This window comes from Chelonoidis abingdonii, chromosome 11 (assembly GCF_003597395.2).
Source record: "Chelonoidis abingdonii isolate Lonesome George chromosome 11, CheloAbing_2.0, whole genome shotgun sequence".
Lineage (NCBI taxonomy): Eukaryota > Metazoa > Chordata > Testudines > Testudinidae > Chelonoidis > Chelonoidis abingdonii.
In genome coordinates, this window is record NC_133779.1 from 24,087,763 (window position 1) to 24,104,963 (window position 17,201).

The 17,201-nt window shown below is 44.3% G+C and overlaps 3 protein-coding genes across 6 annotated transcripts in view; 2 read left to right on the forward strand and 1 right to left on the reverse strand.

Annotated features, from left to right (window-relative positions):
- Positions 1-17,201, reverse strand: part of LOC116816480 (uncharacterized) — a 560,774-nt gene that overhangs the window by 332,246 nt on the left and 211,327 nt on the right. The window lies entirely within an intron of this gene.
- LOC116821735 (uncharacterized) overlaps positions 1-17,201 on the forward strand; it is a 310,474-nt gene that overhangs the window by 121,769 nt on the left and 171,504 nt on the right. The window lies entirely within an intron of this gene.
- The window catches only part of LOC116821731 (zinc finger protein 264-like), a 78,806-nt gene that overhangs the window by 11,516 nt on the left and 50,089 nt on the right, over positions 1-17,201 (forward strand). The window lies entirely within an intron of this gene.

The window sequence follows — 17,201 nt, forward strand, 5'->3', positions numbered from 1 at the left end:
TCTCCATCCGGCGATTGGCGATGCGTGAATTGAGTAATAAGTAGGAGACAACCCCAGCCAGGAAGATGCTGAGCAAGGAGAGCCACATTGGGATGTTATCAGGAAGATCCAAAGGGAATGTTTCTGGGATTTGTGCACTCCAGAAAAAGCAAAAGCTCTGTGAGACTCAGCTCGATGCCAGAGGAAAACTGGAGGAGCGCCTCAGACTTTATTACACATGAGAGAATCACTTGGAAGAGACACAATACATATGCCATGAGTTGCGGGAAGAAGAAAAGCTTCCTTCAATGGCGAGCTCAGACTTTCCGGCATCAGAGACTCCCAGAGGAGAGAGACCCTATATGTGTTTCTGAGTGTCGGGAAAAGCTTCAATCAAGGAGCTATACCCTTATCAGACATTGGAGAACTCACACTGCGAGAGAAACCCTATACGTGCTCTGAGTGCTGGGAAAGCTTCAATCAGAGCGCAAACCTTCTCGACATAGGGAAGATCCACCCAGTTGAGAACCTTATGATTGGCCCTCTGATGTGTGGAAACGCCTTTCATGATAATTCAGCCCTCTTCTCGCGATAGAAAATCCACACAGGAGAGAACCCTTACACATGTTCTGAGTGTGGAAAAGTTTCAATAATTAGCTCTGACCTCATCAAACATCGTGAATCCACACAGCGGAGAGAAACCTTTACATGTGTTCTGAGTGCAGGAAAAGCTTTAATCAGAGCTCAATCCCTATAGACATAAGAAAATCCACATGAGCGAGAACTGGCAACAACTGCCTTGGCTAGGCTCGCCAAGATTTTCTTTTAAAAAAAAATCATATTTGCTAATTCCCACATAGTGATTTTTGTACCATTTTCCTGCTGGGTGTCTCAGCCTCACCCAGATAAGTGCCTGCTTCTGCCCTTTTTGCAGCTCCACCCTTCTTTGGGATCAATCCTGTGATCTTTTTCTGATCACTCCTTTTCTTTTGAGTCAAAGGAGTGTGTCCTCCAAGCCGAGGAATGTTCATCAGGCCTCCAGGTGGAGCGAGATTGTTGATCCAAACAAGCTACACTGAGCGCAAAAATACATGTGCTGTCCCATCCACTTAGGGCTGTACGACATTGGCCGTGGCTGCTCAAGTTAGTGATGCTTGGGTGTAAAAAGATGTAGTTCAGATGCAGTCCAGGTGCAGTGGTTGGCATTAGCTTTCCCGCTTGAACTGACCTTAAACTCCATCACTTTTCCTAGTCTTAAACAAACCCTGAGCATCACAGTTATACTGTTTCCCCCATTTCCAGCAATTGTTAGTTCATCGAGTTTCCCCCTTTGGCAACAAATCGTTCTTCCCAATTGCCATTGATGTTGCTTCAGGTTGTGCTGCAGAAGCAGATAGTTTACTTCCATTTTCCTCACTTTAAAATTATTTGAACTATAACAAATGGCAGGGATAGGGGAAAATGGCATTTGCCCTCTGCTAACAACAGAGGAAGCTAGGGAAAGGCAGAGCGGCATTCCCTTATTTCCCATCACCATCCCAATCCCTCTGTTGACGTTGGTTGGCGGTCAATATTTTTTTCGAAAGGGCTTGGAAGAGGATTAGCCTGGTACAATAACTTGAACGACGGAATACCACGTATTTGGCTCCCAAAGCAGGTTTGGCCCAAGTGCTTGCCCAGGAGGTTGCTTTAAAGATATCTCCTTCCTGATCAGGTGCATGTTGCCTATTAATTGGAAATGCCAATTCCCTAGCCTCGGTACGAAATGGTGAAAAATGGAACCTGTGCACAACAATTAAAGAAAAGTAAATTAGGCCATTATTTGGCGGGGTGTCCTGCACCTCACTATTGCCACTAATCTGTTTGTGTGTTGGTGAAGAATTCTACACCAGAGAAGTGTAAAATTACTCCAAGGAAAGTGAAGGATTTGACAAGACCTCAGGTAGAAATTGCAGGTATGAGTGGTTGATTTTCACCCCCAAGCTGGAAGCTATGGTGACCTGTGGCCCAGGTAAACTATTTTTAGAATGCTGCTCACTAGTTAAGTGGCATTGCTCACGCTCCTAAAGGACGCCATGATTAAATTGGGCACAACTGTCTTTTTCAACTGATTCCTTCAGAGCCATTCTATGCCTATGGGTCCCAATCTGGCTGCCTTGTTGGACGAGAAGCACTTCCATGCTGGGCAAATGATTTCTAGTCAATGGGGGGAATGTATCCGATCCCAAGTTCATCATGCAGGATATATGAAAACTGAGTCCAGCGTCTGTGGTTTGGTCTCTTAGTTTACTCTTGAATCTAAAGCATTTATAACTTCTCCACCTCCTGCTACTCTGAAAGATTAGAAAGTGTGAAAATAGAGCACAGGTGGTTTTTTCTCATGATCCAGCCTTCCCACATCGTGTGAGACCCCTTCCGCCCACACTTCTGGGAGAAGCCCCAGAGAGAAATGAACTCACAGAAGTGGAAGGCTCCTAGGTATTGTAGAATGTGACTTCACACAAAGCTGACTGGGTGGAAATGGGAATTAAGAGAGAACTGCCCTATAGGTTTATATTTTGTAATCTTTGAATAAGTTGTTACCAGCGATAATGAAATTAAACATGAAGTTAACTAGTGTAACAGGCTGATTCTGTGATAACTTTCAGTGTTACAATATGATTCGGGTTTTCTTCTAGTTCTCTCTCTGGCCCCTCCTACTATCTAGGAAATGGTGACTAATCCTGAAATTAAAACCTCACTCCAAAGGAATTAGAGTGGGGGAATATGTGAGAGAAATAGCCTGTATGAGAAGAGAGGCCCAGTATGGACTGTAATTATTTCTTTTAAGAGGAAAACTACTTGAGACAAGATGTGTAACCTTTTACCCATTCCCCACAGTGCTGGTGTGTTTTTGTTTGTTTGTTTATCTCTCCTCCAGTTGTTGTTTTTTAATAAAAGAATAGTTTTGGTTTGAAAGCAATCTTTATTCCATTAGTTGAAAGCAAACAGATCCCTACGAAGCAACAGGCAATTTTCTTAAACCTTCATAGTGCATTGTCTGCACCAGTCACAATCCCCTCCTAGCACTACAAACACTGCACTTCTGTACATAGCAAGAAATATTAGTGGCTTTCAGCTTCAAATGGCTGCCTCAAGGTATCCCTGATCCTTATGTGCTCTGCCCCTCTAATAGCCCTGGTCTCTGGCTGTTCAAATTCAGCCTCCAGGTGCTAAGCCTCAGTGGTCCAGCCCTGAGTGAAGCTTTCACCCTTCCTCATGGTGCTTAAAATAGACTCATAGACTTTAAAGTCAAAAGGGACCATTATGATCATCTAGTCTGACCTGCACAATGCAGGCCACAGAGCCTCACCCACCTACTCTTGTATCAGACATTTGTCTGAGCCATTGAAGTCCTCAGATCATGGTTTAAAGACTTCAAGATGCAGAGAATCAGCTAAACCCTGAGCATGTGGGCAAGACTCACCAGCCAGACTCCCAGGAAAGAATTCTCTGTAGTAACTCCGATCCCACCCCATCTAACATCCCATCACAGGCCACTGGGCATGTTTACCGCTAATAGCCTAATTTTTGGCAATTAATTGGTCTTTGACTATCCTATTATACCGTCCCCTACATAAATTTATCAAGCTTAGTCTTGAAGCCAGATATGTCTTTTGCCCCCACTACGCCCCTTGGAAGGCTGTTCCAGAACTTCACTCCTCTGATGGTTAGAAACCTTCATCTAATTTCAAGTCTAAACTTCCTGATGGCCAGTTTATATCCATTTGTTCTTGTGTCCACATTGGTACTGAGCTTAAATAATTCCTCTCTCTCCCTGGTATTTATTCCTCTGATATATTTAGAGAGAGCAATCGTATCTCCCTCAGCCTTCTTTGGCTAGGCTAAACAAGCCAAGCTCTTTGAGTCTCCTTTTCATAAGAACAGGTTTTCCATTCCCCGATCATCCTAGTAGCCCTTCTCTGTATCTCTTCCAGTCTGAATTCATTCTTCTTAAACGTGGAACACCAGAACTGCACACACTATTTCAGATGAGGTCTCACCAGTCCCTTGTATAAGCGGTACTAACACCTCCTTATCTCTACTGGAAATACCTCGCCTGATGCATCCCAAGATCACATTAGCTTTTTTCAGCTTGGGAGGCAAGATTAAACCAGTATCTTAGATGCCTATATACAAACGCGAGAATATGGGTAATAAGCAGGAAGAACTGGAAGTGCTAATAAATAAATACAACTATGACATTGTTGCATCACTGAACTTGGTGGATAATACACATGATTGGAATGTTGGTGTGTGGATGGGTAATAGTTTGCTCAGGAAGGATAGACAGGGGAAAAAGGGAGGAGGTGTTGCCTTATATATTAAAAATGTACACACTTGGACTGAGGTGGATATGGACATAGGAGACGGAAGTGTTGAGAGTCTTCTGGTTAGGATAAAAGGGGTAAAAAACAAGGTGATGTCGTGCTAGGAGTCTACTACAGGCCACCTAACCAGGTGGAAGAGATGGATGAGGCTTTTTTTAAACAACTAACAAAATCATCCAAAGCCCAAGATTTGGTGGTGAATGGGGACTTCAACTATCCAGATATATGTTGGGAAAATAACACCGCGGGGCACAGACTATCCAATAAGTTCTGGACTGCATTGCAGACAACTTTTTATTTCAGAAGGTTAAAAAAGCTACTGGGGGGAAGCTGTTCTAGACTTGATTTTAACAAATAGGGAGGAACTCATTGAGAATTTGAAAAGTAGAAGGAAGCTTGGTGAAAGTGATCATGAAATCATAGAGTTTGCAATTCTAAGGAAGGGTAGAAGGGAGTACAGCAAAATAGAGACAATGGATTTCAGGAAGGGCGGATTTTGGTAAGCTCAGAGAGCTGATAGGTAAGGTCCCATGGGAATCAAGCCTGAGGGGAAAAACAACTGAGGAGAGTTGGCAGTTTTTCAAAGGGACACTATTAAGGGCCCAAAAGCAAGCTATTCCGATGGGTAGGAAAGATAGAAAATGTGGCAAAAGACCACCTGGCTTAACACATGAGATCTTGCATGACCTACAAAAATAAAAAGGAGTCATATAAAAAATGGAAACTAGGTCAGATTACAAAGGATGAATATAGGCAAATAACACAGGAATGCAGGGCAAGATTAGAAAGGCAAAGGCACAAAATGAGCTCAAACTAGCTATGGGAATAAAGGGAAACAAGAAGACTTTTTTATCAATACATTAGAAGCAAGAGGAAGACCAAGGACAGGGTAGGCCCACTGCTCAGTGAGGAGGGAGAAACAGTAACAGGAAACTTGGAAATGGCAGAGATGCTTAATGACTTCTTTGTTTCGGTCTTCACTGAGAAGTCTGAAGGAATGTCTAACAAAGTGAATGCTTATGGGAAAGGGTAGGTTTAGAAGATAAAATAAAAAAAGAGCAAGTTAAAAATCACTTTAGAAAAGTTAGATGCCTGCAAGTCACCAGGGCCTGATGAAATGCATCCTAGAATACTCAAGGAGTTAATAGAGGAGGTATCTGAGCCTCTAGCTATTATCTTTGGAAAGTCATAGGGGAGACGGGAGAGATTCCAGAAAACTGGAAAAGGGCAAAATATAGTGCCCATCTATAAAAAGGGAAATAAAAACAACCCAGGAAACTACAGACCAGTTAGTTTAACTTCTGTGCCAGGGAAGATAATGGAGCAAGTAATTAAAGAAATCATCTGCAAACACTTGGAAGGTGGTAAGGTGATAGGGAATAGCCAGCATGGATTTGTAAAGAACAAATCGTGTCAAACCAATCTGATAGCTTTCTTTGATAGGATAACGAGTCTTGTGGATAAGGAGAAGCGGTGGATGTGGTATACCTAGACTTTAGTAAGGCATTTGATACGGTCTCGCATGATATCCTTATCGATAAACTAGGCAAATACAATTTAGATGGGCTACTATAAGGTGGGTGCATAACTGGCTGGATAACTGTACTCAGAGAGTAGTTATTAATGGCTCCCAATCCTGCTGGAAAGGTATAACAAGTGGGGTTCCGCAGGGGTCTGTTTTGGGACGGCTCTGTTTCATATATCTTCATCAACGACTTAGATGTTGGCATAGAAAGTACGCTTATTAAGTTTGCAGACGATACCAAACTGGGAGGGATTGCAACTGCTTTGGAGGACAGGGTCAAAATTCAAAATGATCTGACAAATTGGAGAAATGGTCTGAGGTAAACCGGATGAAGTTCATAAAGACAAATGCAAAGTGCTCCACTTAGGAAGGAACAATCAGTTTCACACATACAGAATGGGAAAGAGACTGTCTAGGAAGGAGTATGGCAGAAAGAGATCTAGGGGTCATAGTGGACACAAGCTAAATATGAGTCAACAGTGTGATACTGTTGCAAAAAAAGCAAAACGTGATTCTGGGATGCATTAACAGGTGTGTTGTAAACAAGACACGAGAGAAGTCCATTCTTCCGCTCTACTCTGCGCTGGTTAGGCCTCAACTGGAGTATTGTGTCCAGTTCTGGCACCGCATTTCAAGAAAGATGTGGAGAAATTGGAGAGGGTCCAGAGAAGAGCAACAAAATGATTAAAGGTCTTGAGAACATGACCTATGAAGGAAGGCTGAAAGAATGGGTTTATTTAGTTTTGGAAAAGAGAAGACTGAGAGGGGACATGATAGCATTTTTCAGGTATCTAAAAGGGTGTCATCAGAGGAGGGAGAAAACTTGTTCACCTTAGCCTCTAATGATAGAACAAGAAGCAATGGGCTTAAACTGCAGCAAGGGAGATTTAGGTTGGACATTAGGAAAAAGTTCCTAACTGTCAGGGGGTTAACACTGGAATAAATTGCCTAGGGAGGTGTGGAATCTCCATCTCTGGAGATATTTAAGAGTAGGTTAGATAAAATGTCTATCAGGGATTGTCTAGAACAGTATTGGGTCCTGCCATGCCAGGGCAGGGGACTGGACTCGATGACCTCTCGAGGTCCCTTCCAGTCCTAAAAAGTTCCTAACTGTCAGGGTGGTTAGACACTGGAATAAATTGCCTAGGGAGGTTGTGGAATCTCCATCTCTGGAGATATTTAAGAGTAGGTTAGATAAATGTCTATCAGAGATGGTCTAGACAGTATTGGGTCCTGCCATGAGGGCAGGGGACTGGACTTGATGACCTCTTGAGGTTCCTTCCAGTCCTAGAGTCTATGAATCTATGAATATCACATTGGCGGCTCATAGTCATCCTGTTATCAACCAATACTCCGAGGTCCTTCGCTGCCTCTGTTACTTCCAACTGATGCATCCCCAACTTGTAACGATAATTCTTGTTATTAATCCCTAAGTGCATGACTCTGCACTTTTCACTATTAAATTTCATCCTATTACTATTACTCCAGTTTACAAGGTGATCCAGATCTTCCTGTCTGATATCCCGGTCCTTCTCCGTGTTAGCAACACCCCCCAGCTTTGTGTCATCCGCAAACTTTATTAGCACATTCCCACTTTTTGTGCCAAGGTCAGTAATAAAAGATTGGTCCCAAAACGGATCCCTGAGGAACTCAACTAGTAACCTCCCTCCAGCCGGACAGTTCACCTTTCAGTACGACCCATTGTAGTTTCCCCTTTAACCAGTTCCTTATCCACCTTTCAGTTTTCATATTGGTCCCCATCTTTTCCAATTTGGCTAATTCCCCATCTGGAACCATATCAAATGCCTTACTGAAATCAAGGTAAATTAGATCCACTGCATCTCCTTTGTCTAAAAAAATCTGTTACCTTCTCAAAGAAGGAGATCAGGTTGGTTTGGTACAATCTACCTTTTGTAAAACCATGTTGTACATGTTCCCTTCACAAATAAATGGCCAAAAGCACACTCAAGTCATTCTGCACTGGCTCAGCCTGTGCTTGAACCGCTCCTTGCTGCTGTCAAGGTCCCCCATGTATGGCTTCATAAGCCATGGCATTAAGGGGTAGGCAGGGTCTCTCAGGATCACAATGAGCATTTTGACTTTCCCCACAATGATCTTCTGCTCCAGGAAGAAAGTCTCTGCTTCCAGGTTCCTGAACAGGCCAGTATTCAGAAAGGTGTGTGTGTTATGCACCTTACCGGGCCAGCCTGGAGAACCATAGAGAAGTATCCTTTCTGATTAATGTATGCCATGACTAGGTGGCATGGTGTCAGAATTGGAATATGTGTGCCATCTACCACACCTTTGCAATTAGGGAAGCCCATTTGTGCAAAGCCATCCACAATGTCTCACATGTTGCCTAGAGTCTCAGTCTTTCAGAGCAGGATGCAATTAATGCCCCTGCACACTTTTGTCAACACATGTCCAACGGTTGACTTTCCCACCTCAAACTGATTAGTGACCGATTGGTAGCAGTCTGGAGTAGCCAGCTTCCACTGTGCAATTGCCACCCACTTCTCCAATAACAGGGCAGCTCTCATTTTTGTGTCTTTGTGCTTCAGGGTTGTGGCAAGCTCATCACACAGTCCCATGAATGTGACTTTCCTCACCCGAAAGTTCTGCAGCCACTGCTAATCATCCAAGATGTGCATGATGATGTGGTCCCACCACTCAGTGCTTGTTTCCTGAGCCCAAAAGTGGCATTCCGCTGTGGTCAGCACCTCCATGAATGACACAAGCAATCTCGTGTGAAAGCTACTACGCATGGCGAGATCAGTCTCGAACTCCCTTTGCCTTTGTAGTTTAAGGAATAATCCCACTGTCACTCATGATGTGTTAGTAAGAGCAAGCAGGATATTGGTCAAAAGTGTGGGATCCATTCCTGCTGCCTGAAGAGGCAGAATGCGCAGTACACCAAGCATTGAAAGATGGCGCCAAATGTGAATGGAAGCACAGGGATTGCTGGGATGCAAAGCAATGCATCAGGGGGCATTGGGACAGGACCCAGGATTCCCCGTGTCCCCCTCTGCCTTCCCACAACTCTTAGCGGCAGAAGAGGAAGAGATGCTCAGTGGGATACTGAGTGCACCGCTCGGAATATCGCTGCAAGTGCCACAAGTGTGAACACGCAGCTGACAGTGTGACCATACAATAGCGGTTTCCCTTCAGCGCTCTCTGAGTGGTACTGTAATTCCCAGCGCTGTAACTCTGCCAGCGTAGACATAGCCTCAGAGAGACTGATTGTCAGGATCCCAGGACTGATCCCCTCTGGGGAATGTAGCACAATGGTGACAGGCTATGCAGCCCGCACTAGTCTCCCTGTACCTGAAAAGCCTGCTAGCCCAACGTGCTGGACCATCTATGCCATTACCTGGTTCCTAAACTGCAGCTACAGTTCCTAATCCACGTGAAACCAAAGACCGAGAGGTGCAGAGACCCAACCCCTTATAATCTTAGAAATGTTTTGTTCCTTTTTCTATTTTTTGTTAGTTTCTTTTTATGAACTTGGAGACCTCCCGGCCTTTCTATTAGATTGAGGTATAACAGTGTGGCTCAGTGGGTGTGAATATGAGAACGCCTCTGAAATTTACACAGGAAAGATGCTAGGAAGAATAGTTCCCCAAATCTTAATAACCTTAAAACTGTGCCCTATGAAATGACTGAATGCATGCGCCTCACCCCCTCCTGCACCCCCATTCCCTGTCACAGCCCAGAGCCTGCACCCAGCACCCAAACTCCCTCTCAGAGCCTACACTTCTCACCACCTCCTACACCCCCATCACTTGCTCCAACCCGGAGCTTGCACCCTACACCCCCACCACTTGCCCCAGCCCACAGCCTGCACCCAAACTCCATCCCAAAGCCTATACCCCTCACCCCAGCCTGCACCCCCATTCCCTGTCCCAGCCCAGGGTCTGCACCCCAGACCACCTTCCCCCACCCAAAGTCCCTCCCAGAGCCGTAGGCAGGTATGGAGTGGAATGTGGGGGGGCGTGGGCTCTGGGCGTTTTGGGCACCACTGAAATTTCTCCAAACCTGCTGCCCCTGTTGTGCACTGGACTCCTTGGTTCTCTCCAGCTGCTCCCTCTCTAGGGACTTTTTTCTACCCCATCTCTCCTCTTCTCTTCTGTGCTCTCTCTTTCCCTGCTCCCGTTTGTTTTCTATGGGACCTGTCCCCATGGTTCTGTGTTGTGCAATATCATGTTTAACTTTCCAAATCAGCTGGTGCCTGGAGAATGTTTCTAGGTGGTTGTTCCCTATGTAGATTGCAGTGATCTCTGGTGTGTCCCCACGGGGAACCAGTTCAAAAAAAGAGCCAGGAGCTGATCCCAGTACATCCCCCATCTGCTGGGCGGAGAGGATATTGCCTCCAGCGTAAGGCCCAGGTCTCTCTTGTCTTTAGTGCTGTAACATTAGTGGCCAAACATGCTACTCACAAACATCCTCTCTCTTTCTTGCACACACACAAACAAACGCTTTTCAAGAAAATCCTTGCAAGAAGTCAGAAGTGCTTGCTGGATCTCACTGCTCTGCTTGATAGAATCTGAACACAAGCTGAACTTGCAGGCATAGGTGGGGGCTGGCAGGGTGTGGGATGGTTTCAATTACACAGACAGGCACTCGTGACAACGTTCCAGAATGTGTGGGAGTGTAAAGCTGGTGGGTCGATGTTACACTCCCCTCCCAGCTGACATTGTCTGTCTATGAAAGGTGCAAAACTCATCTCCGATATGGCACATTCTGCTGAACGTGAGAGGTACCTTCATTTATAGTCCGTGAGGTTTGAACTCTGTTTTGTGCACTGCGTTTGTGAATTACCATATTCAAGAAAAAATGCATCAGCACATGATTGCCCTGACCTTCGACAGAAAAATGCCACTGAGTTGAAGGTAACGATGTTCCTCTGTACTAGATAGGGACTGGCTACAGAGCTTGCTTACAAACACACCAGGTGCCTTCAGCGTCAGATCTTTTAATGCTCTATCAGGAGCTGATTAATGGAATGCTAAACTAGTATACTAAAGGATGCACTGCGGGGCCTCCAGGCTATTTGCCTATCATCCTGCTCTGGCTTCTGTCCAAAACCTTGGCAGAGCAACCAGACGCATTTGTAGACTCCCACTCACAGCCCAGTCAGATCATAGATTCTATAGCCTGGAGAGTTTGTTTTCTTCATTTGGGGGTCTCCTCTCCCTAGAAGTGTGGAGAATAGTTACCCACCTAGAGCAGGGGCAGTTGCAGTGATATGATTTAGCTGAATGACAGAAGGATTAGAAGACACAACTTTTAGGAATAGACTAAAGGAGCTCAATCTACTTAGCTTAAGACAGAGAAGGTTAAGGGGTGACTAGATCCCAGTCTATAAATATCAAAGTGGGGAACTATTCAATACTGGAGTCCTCAATGTAGCTGAGAAAGGTTTAACATGATCCAATAGTTGAAACTAGACCAATTCAGACTGGAGATAAGGTGTATTTTTAACCATGAGAGTAACTAACCATTGGAATAACTTCCCAAGGGTCGTGGTGGATTCTCTATCACTGACAATTCTTAAATTGAGGTTGGATGTTTTGCTAAAAGATCTGCTCCAAGAGTTATTCTGGGGATGTTCAATGGCCAGCGATATACAGGAGGTCAGACTACATGGTTATAACTGCCTCTTGTGGTATTGGAATCTATAGGCTGGTCTACACTACGGGGGAAAAATTGATCTTAGTTACACAGCTTCAGCTACGTGAATAACGTAGCTGAAGACAAAGTATCTAAGATCGAATTACTCACCATCCTCACAGCGCAGGATCGATGTCCGCGGCTCCCCCTGTCAATTCCGCAACTCCGTTCGGGTTGGTGGAGTTCTGGAATCGATATAAGCACGTTCGGGGATCGATATATCGCGTCTAGATAAGACGCGATATAGCGATCCCCGAGCAATCGATTGCTACCTGCCGATACGGTGGGTAGTGAAGACATAGCCTTAGTGTCAAATGAGAAGAACACTCATATCAAGACTTCGGATCAAGCTTTTGGTACCAAGCTATAGACAGAGGGACTACGAAGCAGAAATGAATAGTAAGTGCCTTTAGTGCCCAAGCTGATGTGCACACACAAAGTATGAAGGAATGGTTGCAAATGCTTTTGCTTCATGGGCAATGATGAACTAATTGACAACCTGAAAAATGTTGAATGTGTGTCACTGTCGGTGCATTGAATTACAGATATGTGAAATTGCTTCCTCTCTTGGATCGCAGTTTCAAGGCTTATGAAGGCAGTTTGTGCCTGCAAACTAAACCTGTGGATTTTGTCAAACTTAGAGAAGAAACATCAGAACTTATTGCAGCTGAGATAATAAATGTTCTGAATAAGTATGGAAGCAGATAATACAAAGACAAACCTTGGTGGTCGATACGGACATGGAAGAGAACATTTGCACACCAAAGTAAAGACGAGCTTAAAAATGGAAGTGGTAGACCTTGGATGTCCTGCTCACATCGTGCACAAGTATACTGAATTACAGGGGATGCTATCCTGGTAGACGTTGAGAGCATTCTAATTACCAGTTTGGGATATTTTCATACATTCACTGTTTGTGTGGAAATACTGCAAAGTTTTTATGAGTATGTGGGACAAGAATATCAGAATATACTGGGATACATACCAGTTGGAAGATTATTACAACAAAATGTAATATGGCCTGAAAATTCTTACCATGCGTAGAGGACAACTTTCTAATTCATAAAGTTGAGGAAACAACCAAGGGGTTACTCGTTTGGGATCTGGCTTTGACTAACGGGTGTAAATTAGTTGGGATTGTGAGGGTGGAACTTGGGAGAGAAGTGATCATGATCTGACAGAATTCAAGCTCCTGGGGAAAGGAGGATATGAGAACACCAAAACAAGATTGCTGGACTTCAGACAGGTGGATTTCAACCAACTCAGAGAAACAGTAGGGAAAATTATCTGCAAACTTGATCAGTATGTTCTCTATTCCTACATCCAGGTAATTAAGGAAAATGTTAAACAACATCAGGCTGAGAAGAGGAGGTTAGACTAGATGACTTTTGTGGTCCCTTCTACCCTATGATTCTATCAATCATTCTATTTCCACCTCTGCTCACATTTTCCTATATCTTTCTAGAAAACACACAAGACCTCCATTGGTAATCCAGTTAATACATTGTTAATGGAAAGGCTTCTTTGCAGAGTAGCACTGGAAAAAAATCAAACCACAAGCCTGGAGTTGATGAAAAGGCTGCTCTGAGTGGCATTGGCAAGGCAGTTACTTGGACTGCAATTGCTGCAACACAAAAGCCTGTGCTGCACGTCCTTGTGATTTGCTGGGGATGTCTGTGCACAGAGACCCTGAGAGTGTAATTTCTGCAGGTCTTGCAGGAAATGGAGTTACTCTCCTTTCACCTTCCTTTAATTGTCATAGATAAAAAATGTAACAGTTAGAAGAAAAGTCCCAGAGAGTGGCAATGTGACTAATCTGGCCAAGGCCCTGTTAGTATAGAATCCTAGAAGATTAGGGTTGGAAAGTCATCTAGTCTAACCCCCTGCTCAAAGCAGGACCAATCCAGAGACAGATTTTTACCCCAGTTCCCTAAATGCCACCCTCAAGGATTGAACTCACAACCCTCATTTAGTAGGCTAACGCTCAAACCACTGAGCTATCCCTCCCCCATATGCATAGAGGTCTGTTTGTTACCCTGAGATAGAATTTTGTGTTTGATTTTTGATACTCTTATATCCTTGCTAATATGTGTGAACAAAGCCAGATGGGCTTGTTAGTATAATGGAAAACTGAAAGGATAGAGCTAAAGTGTTACTAGGTGCGGGGGGAGTGTAATATACGAGCATACACCAGAAGGCTGCCTGGCTCCTCTCTCAAACCAAGGTAAAGCAACCAGTTGGGAGGGGCAAGGACAGGGATGGGGGCGGGGGAATAAGACACTAAAAGCTAAAGAAAAGCCTGGCCTTGACCATTACACAATCTCATTTCTTACCCCTCCCATGGGATCCAAAAGAGGTGGCACCGAGCCCCCAGACTCATGACCAGGGGCATGAACTGTAGGTATATTTGGGGCTGCTAAGAAAGAGGAGGGGTAAAGGGGGCATGGATAAAGGCTCTGCGGTGTCAGGGCTGTGAACAGAACATTGGGAAACAGACTCTGCTGGCATGTGGAACTATGGATATTCTTGCTTGAAACTAACCCTGTCAGGGTTCCTTCCCCACTCTGAACTTTAGGGTACTGATGTGGGGGCCTGCATGAGAACCCCTAAGCTTAATTACCAGCTTAGATCTGGTTGCTGCCACCACCCAAATTGTTAATGAGTCATTTGGGAAACTCTGTCTACCTCCCCCCCAGAATTTCTCCCTCCTAAATACTATAACCCTTCTCTGGGTAGCCTTCAGAGACTCCTCCACCAATTCTCTGGTGAATACCGATCCAAACCCTTGGATCTTAAAACAAAGAGAAATTAACCATTCCTCCTCCTTTCCCCCAACCCAGGTCCAGCTCAAACCCCCTTGGATCTTAAAACAAGGAAAAATCAATCAGGTTCTTAAAAAGAAGGCTTTTAATTAAAGAAAGAAAGGTAAAAATCATCTCTGTAAAATCAGGATGGAAAATAACTTTACAGGGTAATCAGATTCATAGAGTAGAGGACTCTAGCTTATGTTCAATTGTTACAGCAAAGAGTGAACTCTCTTAGCAAATAGAAATTTACTATTGGATATAAAAAGAAGAACTACACTAAACAACCTTGTCATGGCTGTTAGTATCAAGTTAATAGAGCGACTGTATTCAGAAGATTATGGAAGCCTGACGTTATTGTCCCCATCCAGACGCAAAACCCAAAACAAAATACAAACAAGCATCCCCACCAATGATTTGAAATATCCTCGCTTATTGGTCTGTTGTAGGTGTAGCCAGGTTATAGCGTCTTAACTACCTTTAACGGTAAGGGATTTGGTGTTCTGGCCAGTCTTGGCCAGGAAGGATTAATAGTATTGTAACAGGAAGGCTGTACATTTCCTTTATAGTTATGACAACTGACTGAATGTGTTCCTTCACCCATGCTTGGTTGATCTTTGAGGAAATGGAGAAGACTGCTTTGCAGATGTACATTGCTTCAAAAGAAACAGGCTTTTTTGGTGAAAGTATTGAAAGGACATAGACAAATGTGAAGACAAGAAAAATGTCCATGATGAACTTGCATCTGTGGATGTTGAACGCACAGCACAGAGTGTGAACACATATATGACATCGTGTGTCAGAAGAGTCTCTACACAAGCATCTTTGCCAAGCAGGGACTTCTGTAGCAAGACTCCTGTAGCATGATGGTTGCAAGCAGTGGAAATTCTATTTCGGATCTCTTTGTCTTTTTTGTGGTAACATCTGAGTGGCTGTATAGGCTCTAGACAGTGATTTTGGGGGAAAGCCAGCTGAAGAGCCTACTATACCAGGAGAGCCGGCTTGCCTCATCATTTCCTTGCTGAACTATGTTCTGTTGGCTCTTTTTGTATCTCTTTTAAAAAGGAAAATATCTGTCAGACACTCTTCTAGTGTGTTTCAAGACAGAGAGCCTTCCTTGCGGCTAAGTCTTGGTATAAATGGAGATGCTCACCGCTGCAGTGCCTCTGCTGTGCGCTGGGATTATATGGCTACCAGCTCTGCACAACTATAATAGTGGTGGAGGCCACTTATCTAAAGAAAACAGCTGAGGGCGAAACTCCAGCGAGAGAACACCAGGGGACCAGCCCTGAGGAAACATACACTCCTTCCTAGCGCAGCCACAAAACGTGTGCAAAGAAAGTTGGGGTGGGAGATGATAATTTAATTAAATCAACCAGGGGCTCCCACTGAAGATGGATGGGCTCAGGGTCAAATTAAAGAACCAAGGGATCCGGGTGGGGACCGAATGGTACTCTAGGTTTTGAATGGCCCAAGCAAAAAATAATTAGCTGACCCTAATCTCCAGCCATGAGCCACCCTGTACATCGCTGACGCAGCCTGACGTGTCTCTACACTGCCCAGTACATGTGGGTTCTTTTCACATAACGCACAGTGCCCTCTTGGCTGCTGCCAAGTCTGGGTCCCGACAGTGACCCACACTACCTGCGCGCGCGTGGGATCCCGGACTGACCTCACATCCAATGCGCCGCAGCGTGGGTCATGGTACTTAAGGGGTCCTGAGGAGGGTCTTGCGGAACTTTTGGATGTCTCCATAAACACGACCAGAAATTAGGTTTCTATGTATAACGAGCTGCGAGTATAAGTGGACATTTCAGCTTGTGTGATTGGAGGATTGGATGCTATTGTAAGATGCGTCTCCTAAATGAGGAAAGTTGAGGTGATTATATTATTCTTTTGTTCCTTTGTTTCTATGGAGATTGCAGTGCAATATCATCTGTTCTTTAACAATACAAAAGGCAATGGTGTTGAAAATAGCAGTTTCAGTATAATAAGCATATTTGCTCATATGTATCTATTTTTCTATACAGAAGTTACAGTGGACAGTGTATTTATGAATTGGGAGGACATGAAGTAACAAGTGCCAAATGAGCTTGAACATCCTGGAATATTGAGAGTGGTTCAATGGAAAGGGGTGATTGTGGGGGGGATGTGGAGACTAGGGGAGCATGAAGCACGTGTTGGAGCGCACGGAGCAGACACGCGGTTGTGAGTGGTACGGATAACCGGGGCGGAAAGGTTGGAAGAAGGGGTAAGGATTGATGGCAATGACCATACATATACATCCAAATATCGTGAGACATTCTTGGCACAAGGCCAGGAAACTGTTGACTCTATCAGTTTGTCACATGTAACCTAGTATTTTGAAATGTTTCCTAAAATTCAGTACCGTAGTCTTACTAGTGATTGAGATCTCCATCTAATGAGGATATCACTTGTCTTAGTTGAACTCATCAGGTTTCTTTGGCAATCTCTAATTTGCTGGTTTCCTCTACTATCTACTCCAGTTACACTCTCCAGTTTAGTGTCATCTACAAACTTGCTGAGGGTGCAGTCCACGCCATCCTCCAGATCATTAATGAAGATATTGAATAAAATCAGCCCCAGAACTGACTCTTGGGGCACTCCACTTGAAACCAGCTGCTAATTAATTTCATCACATGACCCCTCGTTCTTGTGTTATGTGAAGGGGGTAAATAACACTTCCTTATCCACTTTCTCCACACCTGTCATAATTTTATAGACCTCTATCATATCCCCCCCTTAGTCATCTCTTTTCCAAGCTGGACGTTCCCAGTCATTTTCATCTCTCCTCATGGGGAAGCTGTTTCATAACCCTCATCATTTTTGTTG